This window comes from Leptonychotes weddellii, chromosome 10 (assembly GCF_054177405.1).
Source record: "Leptonychotes weddellii isolate Sample4059 chromosome 10, ASM5417740v2, whole genome shotgun sequence".
Taxonomy (NCBI): domain Eukaryota; kingdom Metazoa; phylum Chordata; class Mammalia; order Carnivora; family Phocidae; genus Leptonychotes; species Leptonychotes weddellii.
This window is the reverse complement of record NC_138378.1, coordinates 57,947,810-57,960,429: the sequence shown is the minus strand read 5'-3', so window position 1 is coordinate 57,960,429 and position 12,620 is coordinate 57,947,810. Positions and strand designations below refer to the sequence as shown.

The window sequence follows — 12,620 nt, the reverse complement described above, 5'->3', positions numbered from 1 at the left end:
AAAAAAAAAAAAAAAAAAGAACAAATGCTGCACCTTCCATGATGAAAGCAGGTCCAGTGTAATCAACCTGCTACCAGGCTGATCACCCCAGGGAATGGTGCCATATAAGAGATTCAGTTTGGCCTGGCTTGGTGAGTCGAAGTCCCAAGTTGCTGAGTCCAGGTATAACTGCTGTTCTTGTCACCCCATCTGCTTTTTTCATAAGCCCATTGGGGGCTCATGGCATGGGAAAAGAGATGGCTGAGAAAAGAGACTGACTGGTATCCACAGAACAGGTCATCTTACCCACTTGATTATTCACATCTTCCTCTGCTGAGGTCACCCTTCGGTGGGCCTTGACATGAGACACAAAGATCTTAATGTTTTCACCCATTCAGAGAGTTCTATCCTTATACCTCTTTCCCAGACTCACCTGTCACCAGTTTTCTAATTGTGTTCCTTCCAAGTCACTGACCATCTAGCCAAACCATGGACCACAGCCCATGAATTGGTATTTAATCACATGTCTGGCCATTTTTCCTTCCAAGCAAAATGAACAATCTGGTGCCATGCTCAGAGTTCTGCCCCCAAGGAGGATTTCCCTTTACCACTGTCTTTCAGGGATGCCCCAGAAAGAAGCTGTAGTGTTGCAGCTGTCTGTGTCCGGGGGGTGCCTGCATATCATGCAGAACCACCTGTAAACTAAGCTTGAGTTCTTTCTCTGTCAGCTGATGGGATGGAACTCCCCAGGAAGCTCTAGGTGCAGGCTAAGGGAGAGCAGGTGGTGTGGCAGGGGTAGGAACCGTGGACATTTGGGCTACATCTTCATGGATCTTCCTTGTGCCTTCAGGATGTGTTAAGACCTCCATTTGATGACTGAGTGCTGCCATGTAGGCCCAGCTTTGTGGCGCGGTGGGTCAGATAACACCCAGGTGGTGATGAGCACCTCAGGTCACGTGGGAACTTGATGTGACCCATGGTTAAGTGTTTTGTCTCGGCTAAGGCCCAGTAGCAGGCCAAAAGCTATTTCTTAAAAGGAGAGGAGTTATCTGCAGAGGATGGCAGGGCTTCACTCCAAATACCCGAAGTCCTCTGCTGCCCTTTTCCTGTAGGAGCTTGCCAAAGGTCCCAGACATCATCCTTGTCTGCCATTGACACTTCCTGCACCATTACATCTCCTGGATCACGTAGCACGTGTGAGAACAGCTTACATGGCAGTTTGAACCTGTTGCAGAGCCTTCTCCTGTTCTGAGCCCCACTCAAAACTAGCACCTTTTTTGGTCACTTAGTAAATGGGCCAGAGTAACACACCCAGATGAGGAAGGAATGTGTTGCCTCCCAAATCAGAAGAGGCCCACTAGGCATTGTGCGTTTGTTTGCTTTTTCATTGTAGGGGGCCAGATGCAACAGCTTATCATTCACCCTAGAAAGGATATTTCAACATACCTCATACCACTGGACCCATAGAAATTTCATAGAAGTTAAAGGCCCCTGAATTTTTGCCAGATTTAATTTCCCATCTCCAGGTGTGTAATAAGTGTCTTACAATTAAGTCTGGTAGTTGCTTCTTCTTTCTCACTAAACCCAATCAATGTGTTATCAGTGTGGTATCTTGTGAAAGGGAAAGGTGATCAAGATCCCTCATCACACAGTATATATAAACTAATGCTTGTTTTGTGATAAAGATTAATGTTAAACATTTTAGAATAGTTGTCTTTGTATAAGCAGGAGAATGAAAATGGAAAATGAAAGTAAGTAAAACCCATAACAAGAATTTAAAATATGCAAATTAAGTCTCCCAGAAACTAGGATCAAAAGACCAAAAATATGGAATATGGGTAAGAAAAAGAGAAATAGTAGAAAAGTACAGTAGAATTGTTAGTCTGGGACACCCAGCTCTGAAATACTAGGAGTTCCAGAAGAAGAAAATTGAGAGGAAGTAATTCAAACAAATATTTCAAGAAAATTTCTCAAAAATAAAGGACATGAATTTGCATATTAGAAGGGTCCACCACACATTCATGAGAGTGAATGATAAAAGACCCACATTGTGGTATATCATGATGAAATTTCAGGATATCCAGAAATAAAGAGAAAAACTTAAAAGCTTCTGGGCGAGAGGAGTCACATACCAGTGATCTGGAGTCAGAATATCATTGGACTTCTCAAAAACAAAACTGAAAGACACTTGAGCAATGTCTTCACATTTATTAAGAAAAATTATTTCTGCCTTAGAATTCATTATTTAGGCACACTGTCAAAAAGTGTGAAGTATAGAATAAAGTATAATAGTCTTGACATATATGAAGAAAATTATAAAACCGAAAGTACAGAAAAACAGACAAGTCCACATAGTCATACATCACAAACTTAGGATATAGAAAATTAAACAATACAATTGACAAGCTTTATTTAAGGGATATAGAACCCTGTATACACACAAGCACATGCACATGAGTAGAACATATACCTTATTTTCAAGCATATAAAGTTTAAGTTACAAAAGTTCAATCTGTATTAAGTCACAGTGGAAATTTTATCAGTTTTCATAGAATCAGTGTCATTTAGTGCATGTTTTGGACCTTAATGTACTTAAATGAGAAATCAACAGTGATTAGTTTAAAAATTACATTTAAACAACTTTTGAGAACTAACTGTAGTATAATGAGATAAGAGAAAATATATTAGCCATTACAAAATACTAGAACTCTGACACAAACACTACATGTCAGAACTTGTAGATTGTAACTTGTAGATTGGGAGGAGACATTTGTTGGCTTAAAAAGACTGATATTTAAAAAGATTGGATATAAAATAAATAATTAAGTATCCAACTCTTGGAATAGAAAAATAACAAAAGAATAAAACCAAAGACAAACAAAAATAAGTATAAAGTAGAAATTAATGAAATAAAAGACAAATAATGGGATCAGTATAAAGACCAGTAGACAATAGGAGCACCTGGGTGGCTCACTCGGTTAAGAGTTAGATAAGCATCTGCCTTCACCTCAGGTCGTAATTCGTAATCTCAGGGTCCTAGGATTGAGCCCCGCATCAGGATCCCTATTCATGGGGGAGTCTGCTTCTCCTTCTCCCTCCCTTCCCTTCAAACCACACCCCCCCCCCCCCGCTCTTGCTCACTCTCTCAAATAAATAAAATCTTAAAAAAAAGACCAGTAGACAATAGAATAAGAATTTTAAGAATCCTAAAGTAACTCCATGAGTACTTTGTCAATAAATTTGAATCTTAGATGGCATAGTTTTTTAGAAAAATGTAATTTGCCAAAATTAACCTTAGAAATACATAACACTAATAAGTTAATCATCAATAATCAGTAGAAAACAAAGAACAAATTTACATGTACCAGCTTCCTCACCAAAGGTACACCAAACCTCAAAATTTTATAGTTACAGAGAAGAGAAAAAGAAGAGTTGTCCATTTTACAAGACTGATCATTCAACAAATATTTCTAGAGCATTTATACTACCTACATTAGTGAAATAATACAAAAATATTTGATACCTAAAGTAGCCAATGACAGTACAAGAAAAGATATAACTTAATCTTACGAATAGGGATGCAAAAATCTTAAAATATTAGCAAATTAAAGCCAGTTTATGTTAATGAAGGAAAATGTCACAATCAGGTGGGGTTAATCCCAGAAATGCAAAATTGGTTTAATACTGGAAAACCTCTTAATGTAACTTGTCACTTTCAACAAGTTAAAGGAGAAAAAAGTAGTCCATATATTCATTGAGCAGATACTGAGCATCTACCATATTAACCAGGAACTAGGCATTAATGGGTTAGCAGTGTACAAACCAGAGTCCGGTTTGCATGGAGTCTGCAGTCTAATGTAAGACAGATGGTAAGTAATATTAGGTGATATGGTAAATGCTATGAAGAAACTTAAATCAGATAAAGGGAACAGAGATAATTATTACTAATAACCATTCACACATTAAATATAAACCCTCGATCTCCTCTTTTTTTTTTTTAAAGTTTTTTTTTTTTTATTCATTAGAGTAAGTGAGGGCAGGAGGAGGGGGGAGGGTTATTGGGGGAGGGAGAAGCAGACCTCCCTGCTGAGTTGAGCAGGGAGCCCAATTCAGGGCTCAATCCTAAGACCCTGGGATCATGACCTGAGCCAGAGGCAGACGCTTAACTGCTTAACTGATTGAAACACTTAGGCGTGCCCACCTCAGTCTTCTCTTTTTTGCATCTCTGTTCTGTGTCCGTTTGCCATTTACAGTACTCTGAACACTGTAAAATAATAAGATAATCAAATATTTCTGTATGTAAAATAAGGTGACACCTGCTAAAATTGACTCGTTGGCTAGCAAGATCTGTCTTGTGATAACACAGTCTTTATCAGTTGAAGTTTAAAACTTGAAATCTGTGTCTAGGAGTGATAATAGAATATAAACATTTATAATATATAGCATATTTATAATCTAATACAATCAATTATATAATTTATAATAAAATATATGGAGTAAATATAAATATATGGAAGTTGTATTTCTTAGTAAAAACTTGAAATTCAGAGACTGTCTTTCCTACATAGAACTTTTTTCTCTCCTAGAAGGACTAGAGGGAAAAAAGCTGTTTCCATAGGCTTATTAATTAATATAGCACAGTAACTTTAGCATAACACTAAAGTTGTAATGAGCTGGGAGTTAGTTAAGTTTAATTTGAACATAGTGCTAAATGAAGCAAAAGTCATATAGATTAATTTCATGTAGAAAGACCTATTCTTAATTCCAGATAAGCAGTCTCATAAATGCTTCCCTATTAGTCATATTAGGATGCACTGTGGAGTATCTATGGCTTTACAAAAAATTTTTACTCCCAAAACAACCCAAAGTCATGTCTGTTGGTGTTCCATAATATAGCACTGTATTTGAAGGACAGTACTTCAGAAAAATCTAAAACTCTTTAGTTGGATTTGGAAGATGATCTTTGGATATAAGTCTGTTGGTTCTCTTTGTTTAATCCCTGCAGAAGGACTAAACTCTCATGCCTTGACTTCATTAAAATAGTACTTTAACTAGGAGCTTCTGCTAAAAATGCTTATAGTAATTTTTATACTTACGTATTTTAAAAAGTTCAAAAGCAGAATTGTATAAGGTATTTTAGGTCTCTTTTGACAGACTCCTAGTTTACTTCAAGATCCCCCCCCCAATAAAATAAGGGTTTATTTTTTTCTAAGATGCCTCTGAGACAACAGTCAAGAATTGGGCAGCTTCACAGAAGATGTGTGCACAAAAAGTCTTTGACTTTGCCTAACCCAGAGGTTTCAGATTTGCAGCCAGCAAACTGATCTGGCCAATAGAATGTTTTATTTGTTCTGCACAGTGCTCCTAAAAAATAAATTCAGTTGGTTTCCAACATTTTAAATGTGAAATTTCATATAATCTTGATTCCTAGGTTCCCTTAACATTTCAGATCATCTGATATCACTGGCTTGAATTCTAACATGGCAACAGTTGGCCAGGGTTTAGCACTAGGTGAGGATTTCATGAACCATTAACTCTCCAATTGTCTGTATTCCCCCACCATTTCTTAATATTTCACTTCACTCATTTTCTTTATCTGTGTCCTACATAACATTTAAGTTTGTGATGCTTGCTAACTTACCCATGTACAGAACCTTTTTTTTTTTTATATAAAGATTTTGTTTGTTTATTTGTCAGAGAGAGAGCACAAGCAGGGAGAGCGGCAGGAAGAGAGAGACGTAAGCTCCCCCGCTGAGCAAGGAGCCCGATGTAGGACTCAGTCCCAGGACCCTGGGATCATGACCTGAGCCGGAGGCAGACGCTTGACCCACTGAGCCACCCAGGTGTACCTGTACAGAACCTTTTTTAAAATTTTGTTGCTTCTGATTATGGCATGGGAAGCTAACACTGATTAGGATAAATTAGCATTGCCATCTCTCTTTCCCTGAACTGTAGTATGTCTTTAGGAGAATGTTTATGTATGTATCTGTTTATATAGATAGAGATATATAGACATGCTTATCCAAAGTTCTTTATTTTAAAAAAGTCTTTATTAAAGCATTTGCTATTGATTCTCCTAGACTCTGGTAGTTTCTATAAGAAGAATGTTGTGACTTAAGTGAGGTTTGTTAAGGTCCTAATTTTGTTCAGTGATGATAGGACTATTAGAAGTAATAATTTTTCACATCTATCACTAAAAATTTATTTAACCTCTTTCTGTGTCATTAGGCTGGGCACTTGGGGTAGTTATTTATACTGGTTACTGAATATTTTTGGCTCTCTTCCATCTGGCATTTCCTAACCTTCTGTCATTGGGCCATGTCAGCAGTTCTGGCCAAAGAGTTGTGAATGGAAATGAGTGTGTCATTTCCAGACCAATCATTTAATTGCCAGTACAATCTCTCTTGCCTTCTGCTGCTGCCACTAGCAGTGTTTCAGAGCCTGAGTTCCAGAAGAGAATGATTGTACAGAGCAGAGCTCTCCACCAGCCAGTGATAGACATGTAAAGTGAGCAAGAAATAAACCTTTTTTTTTTTTTTTTTTGAGAGAGCTACGTGCATGCAAGCTGGCCGGGGGTTGGGCGGGGAGGGTCAGAGGGAGGGAGAGAGAGAATCTAATAAGGCAGGCTCCACGCCTAACACGGAGCCTGATGCACGGCTCTGATCTCACAACCCTGAGATCATGACCTGAGCCGAAATCAAGAGTTGGTCGCTTAACCAACTGAGTCACCCAGGCACCCCTAAATTATTTTAAGCCAGAGATTTTTGGAGTTGTTCATTACTGCAGTTAGCCTATCTGATACCTACATAATAGTAGTAAAGTGAAGAAAGAATGTAATTAACTTATTAATTAAAGCAATTAATTAAGGGCAGGTATGCTAAACAAAATCTATAACCTGCAAGCTATTAGAAAATTTTTAGTCTTTAGGGGCGCCTGGTGGCTCAGTCACTTAAGCGTCTGCCTTCGGCTCAGGTCATGATCCCAGGGTCCTGGGATCGAGTCCTGCGTTGGGAGGTGGTCCCTGCTTAGCGGGGAGCCTGCTTCTCCGTCACCCTTTGCCTGCTGCTCTGCCTGCTTGTGCTCTCTCTCTGTCAAATAAATAAAATCTTCCAAAAAAAATTTTTTTTTTTAGTCTTTAGGGTAAGTCATTTATTTTTAATTTGTGTCATCAAAGGCCTTAAGTCTTTGAAATTGCAACTTTGTTTGAGAGTACACACTAAAGATGCCAGAGATCACAAAACATTTTGCATAGTCAGCACTGTGTTGTGTACATAAAAATGGTCTGAAGATGATCAAGGCCTATCATAGTTAATCCTGCTGGTTATCGAAGAGGGGTGTGTGTGTGTGTGTGTATTTTTTTCTCGAAGAGGGGTGTGTGTGTGTGTGTGTGTGTGTATTTTTTTCTCCAGAGTAGCATGGAGCTGAAATTTTTTAAACAAACTTGTAGGATAGGTTATAGATATTTGTGACATAACATAGTTTTGTGATGTAATTTTAGAGCTGGAAGAACCCTTAGATATCATGTAATACAACACCCATAGTTTGTAGAAGTGTTATATGTTATAAAAGATGAAATAAAGAACATGTTTGAATTACCTACTTTTACATTATTTTTAAGTCTTAAAATACCATTTTAGAAATCACAGCTAATGTTTTTCTTAGTACTCTGCTGACGTTTGTATTCTTTTTGCTTCCTCACTGCTTTCTTCATTCTATTTAATCCTCATAGTAATTCTAAGAGGTAAATTTTTTTCTGCCATTTTACAGTTGTGGAGACTGAGACTTAAGTGAGGTAATGTGCCCAAGATCATATGGCTAAGTAGTAGAGCTGGGATTTGAACAAGTTCTGTTGACTCTAATAGTCTATTTGTTTCCACTAATATCCTTTTTTAAAATTTTTATTTATTTTTTGAGAGAGATAGAACACGAGCAGGGGGAGGGGCAGAGGGAGAAGCAGACTCCCCGCTGAGCAGGGAGCCCGATGTGGGGCTCGATCACAGGACCCTGGGATCATGACCTGAGCCAAAGACAGACGCTTAATGACTGAGCCATCCAGGCGCTCTCCACTAAATGTCTTAAATGTATTTAAGATTTTTGTACAAATGTAGAGAATGTTTTACTTTGTGTGGCTATTAATCAAAATTAAATTTGTCAGAGTGACAGGAAACCCAAGGCAACAGTTATCTAAAAAGATAGAAGTTTATTCCTCTCTATTGTGATTAAAGTCTAGAGGTAAGCGTCTAAGATTAGTATGAAGGCTCTGCCATGACATTATGGACCTAGGCTTCTGTTTTATTTACTCCAATGTCTTTAAACACATGATGTTTATGCTTCAAAACACCTGCTTATGTTCCAACATTCTACCTAGCAGGAAGCAGAAAGTGTGAAGAAGGTCCCTCTTCCTTCTCTTTAGAATCTATCTCAGGAGTTGGATAGGACACTTCTGCTAATACCGCATTGGCTAAAACCAAGTGAGATGGCCAACTCTGCAGTAAGGGAGGCTGAGCAATATGGGAAGTGTTCTAGATGGTCATCTACTCAGCTAAAAATCTAGGGTCTGTCACAGACAAGGCAACTAGATTTGGGGTAACAGCAGTTTCTCTCACATTGGTGTAATCAGTTTTTGTTTCAACTTGTTTATTCATAGGTATTTATTGAGTGCTTATTTTGTACCAAACACTGTGATTCATAAATATATATGACAATAAACTGTATTAGTTCTTGTGTTCATTTATAGGTTAGGGAAACTTTAGGTTAAAATAAAGAGTACCCAGGTGTTTCCTTTGTACATATATAAGAAAAAAAATTATATCCAGCTTTAGGTTTAGCTTTATGCTCCAATAAAACATGGTATATTTCTTCAAAGTTAGCCAGTACCTTTGAAAATTTTGTACCACAACCCCAAAATACTAGCTATAATGAAAACTGTGAAACTGGGGCACCTGGATGGCTCAGTCGTTAGGCATCTGCCTTCGGCTCAGGTCATGATCCTGGGGTCCTGGGATCGAGCCCTGCATCGGGCTCCCTGCTCAGCAGTGAGTCTGTTTGTCCCTCTCCCTCTGCCCCTCTGCCTGCTTGTTCTCTCTCTCAAATAAATAAATAAAATCTTAAAAAAAAAATTTTTTTTGTGGAAATGAAGGTATATTCTCATTTAATTCTGTTCCCTATTAGCCTTAAAGCAGAATACCCATAGAATCAACTAGTGATTATTCTTGACTGAAAAAAAAGATATAAATAGAATTATCATTTAATAATTAGCTCATTAGCTTTCCTATGGTACTAACATCTGCAGCATTTTAAACTTCAGTTTCATATTGAGCTAGTTTACCAAGAGTGTTTTGGTTTTATTTTCTGTATTGAAGTAGGTTTGAAGGCAGGGGGGAAAACACTGTGTTTGAAGCTAATATAAGTCTTTGGACTAATTGCTTTAGATTTGTTTTAGTTATTAAACTGTATTGGTATGCCTAGTGCTATATGATAATCACTATAGATAGGTTTGAATTCTTACTGTTGCCTTTTCTTCCCAGTTCTTGACATCACTCCACTTTAATTCCTTTTGAATTTCTGTGTATCATGAACCAGTAGGCCTTTTTCAGAATTCAGAATGCTTTTGAATGTAACATAAATCTCACTCAAACTGGCTTAAACAATAAGAAAATTTATCTCAGATGACAAGTTTTGTCTCACGTTCTCCTCAAGGACCTAGAATGACTGTCTGCCATTAAAAAATGCAGCATTTATCCTTTTTTTGTAGCTACTAGGAGAAAAGAGAGAAGGACCTCTCCTACCCAGAAGCCAAAAAAGCAAGCTACTTCTTGTGTCTCACTGGGTCAGATTGGCTTAGGCCTGCTCATCCTTGAGGAGTATGGAATTGCCATAAATAACCAGACTATTCATAAGTGATCCCATATGAAGTCAATCGCAATGTCCACTTAATAGTGAGTGAATTGTGGACATATTTGTTTTTACAAGAGCTACAGGTGATTTAGTACATAACTAATTTTGAGCACTGCTACACTTCCCAGTTCACAAAATAATAAGGGAGGAAAAAACCTAATCATTTTCCCATTTTCCAGTGGGACAAAGGATAGTTTGGTTTAATTTATCTTCTTGGTTTCTGCTGAGGAGGCTGAGTTTGGTTAGCCCATTAGTTAAGGCTCTAGGGTAAAGTAATTGTTAATTGGGGATTAGGATGGAAAACGCATATTCATAATTGTCATTTAAATTTATTAACCATTCATGTGAAATATACAATTCTAACGTGGGGGCTGTTGTTAGAGATCCTTTGGCTGTGTGCTTTCTGACAAATGAGTTAACCACTCAGCACAGTGATAAAAAGAAGTATGTTAACTTTTTGGAATAAAGCTGCCCAACAATCTCATTTATCTTTAACACTAAGAGGCAGAAGCAATAAAGACTTTGAGCAGCATCACATATTTCTAATACTCATGTACTTTATTCTCTGAAAAGTTTCCTTAAACTCCTTTTCAGTGCCTATTTACCCTTACTATTAAAATAAATATGTCCAGCAAGCTATTATTTTGGTTTAATCAGAAAAAAATAAGACGTCTGTAGCTAGTCTAATAGCTTGGAAGAAGTGACAAAACAGATGACAGCAAGAAAGGGAGGGGAAGAAAAATCTATAAACTATAGGAGTAACAAGAAACCCACCAGTATAGGCCAGTTTATTCTAGAAAATCGCTTTGTACTCATAAATGGGTCCTCAGGGTCGCATCATATTATAAACCAGTAGACTTATTTAATTGATCCTAATGATTATCTTATAATTATCAAAGTGTTATATTTAAGGATATTCTTTTAAAAACAAAATAAGGTAATATACTTTATAAGTATTTTCAATCAAAATGATTAAAATTTAAATTCTGGGGATGCCTGGGTGGCTCAGTTAGTTAAGTGTCTGCTCAGGTCATGTTCCCAGGGTCCTGGGATCCAGTTCGCATGGGGCTTCTTGTTCAGCGGGGAGCCTGCTTCTCCAACTCTGCCTGCTGCTCCCCCTGCTTGTTCTCTCTCTCTTCCTCTTTAACAAACAAATACATAAAATCTTTAAAAAAAAAAAAAAAAGATTTAAAAAATAATAAAATTAAAATTCTGTTTTGGTATTTGAAGGGTGTAACCCTGAGCTATCCTGAAGGAGCTTTGAAAACACTTTCTTTGAGGGCTACAGATAAGAAAGACACAGTAAAGCTTTAGCGATTTTTTTTTTTTTTTAAAGATTTTATTTATTTGACAGAGAGGGAACACAAGCAGGGCGGGTGGGAGAGGGAGAAGCAGGCTTCCCGCGGAGCAGGGGGCCCGATGCGGGGCTCGATCCCAGGACCCTGGGATCATGACCTGAGCCGAAGGCAGACGCTTAACGACTGAGCCACCCAGGCGCCCCAAGCTTTAGCGATTTGTATACAAAAAATAGGACCAAAATCTTTCTTGAGGTCTCATCCATTTATGAATTTATGAAAATTGCTATTTTCCTCTGTGTAAATCATCCAGAGCCTATTACTTTTAAATCTTGCCAAATTTCCATCCCTCTCCCCTAACCCCAATCAGTGCAAATTAGTTTAATCTTAACCTAACCCAGACATCATCAGGGTGAATCATTGATGTTGACACAAGTTGTTCCCCAAATCTCCAGTTTGTTTATTTTTTATATTTTGAATTCTGGATGATCTTGAGATGAGTTGGATATATTTTGTTATGGTAGTATTACCCCTTACACTTCTTAGAATCAAGAAGGGAAATACATTTCTGTAACGAGTAGCTTTAAATTACCGATATTACTAATCAATTCTGTTAGTGCCATTGTTTATTCCATAATTCCTTTGTAAGAAGTATGGTTAAACTTTTAGTAAAACCCAAAATACTTTCCAGTTCAGGTTTTTGCATTTGACGCAGTCTTGTGTTTTTCAGTAAGTATTCATGCTATAGAGCATTGTTATTAACATCAGTCCGTGGGATACCACATGAAAATCTGGATAATTTGTAAAATTTTTAAAATATTCTTCAGTTCTAATATGAAAAGTTTTTTTCCTTTGGTTTTAGTTAATGATTTATGTGACTCAAGGCAGTAGTGTAAAAAAAATTACATTTTGGCGCCATCTACTGTTCTTTAATATGATCTTTCATCTACTTCGGTAAACCTTGTAGGTAAATATATATATTTTCTTTTTCCCATATAAAGCACAAAAATAAGGGAGTTTTTTTTAATCTGCATGAGCTGCCTTGTGATTCCTGTATTTCTGGTGCTGAGGCTATTTCCTTGGTAATTTGGAATAAGCTTATTGAAAAATATTTGTCAGAGGGGAGACAAACCAGAAGAGACTCTTATCAAAGGAAACAAACTGAGGGCTGCTGGAGGGGGCAGGTGGTGCGGGAATGGGGTAAGTGGGTGATGGACATTAAGGAGGTCACATGATGTAATGAGCACTGGGTATTATATAAGACTGATGAATCACTGACCTCTACCTCTGAAACTAATAATATATGTTAATTAATTGAATTTAAATAAAAAATGAAAATTAAAAAAAATATATGTACTCTTACCTCTGCCACTTTTGCATATTCATTTGTTCAGTGCCTCTGGGTTCCTGAAGACTTTTTCCTCTAGCTTCCTTTGTCTTCCCATGAAA

The 12,620-nt window shown here is 37.4% G+C and overlaps 1 protein-coding gene and 1 long non-coding RNA gene across 2 annotated transcripts in view; both read left to right on the top strand.

Moving 5' to 3' along the window:
* The window catches only part of FBXO11 (F-box protein 11), a 74,107-nt gene that overhangs the window by 12,944 nt on the left and 48,543 nt on the right, over positions 1-12,620 (top strand). The gene's annotated exons all lie outside the window — the stretch shown is intronic.
* Positions 5,732-9,189, top strand: LOC145723894 (uncharacterized). The gene is made up of 2 exons (XR_014149280.1): positions 5,732-7,299; positions 7,427-9,189. It is a non-coding gene; the product is annotated as an uncharacterized LOC145723894 (long non-coding RNA).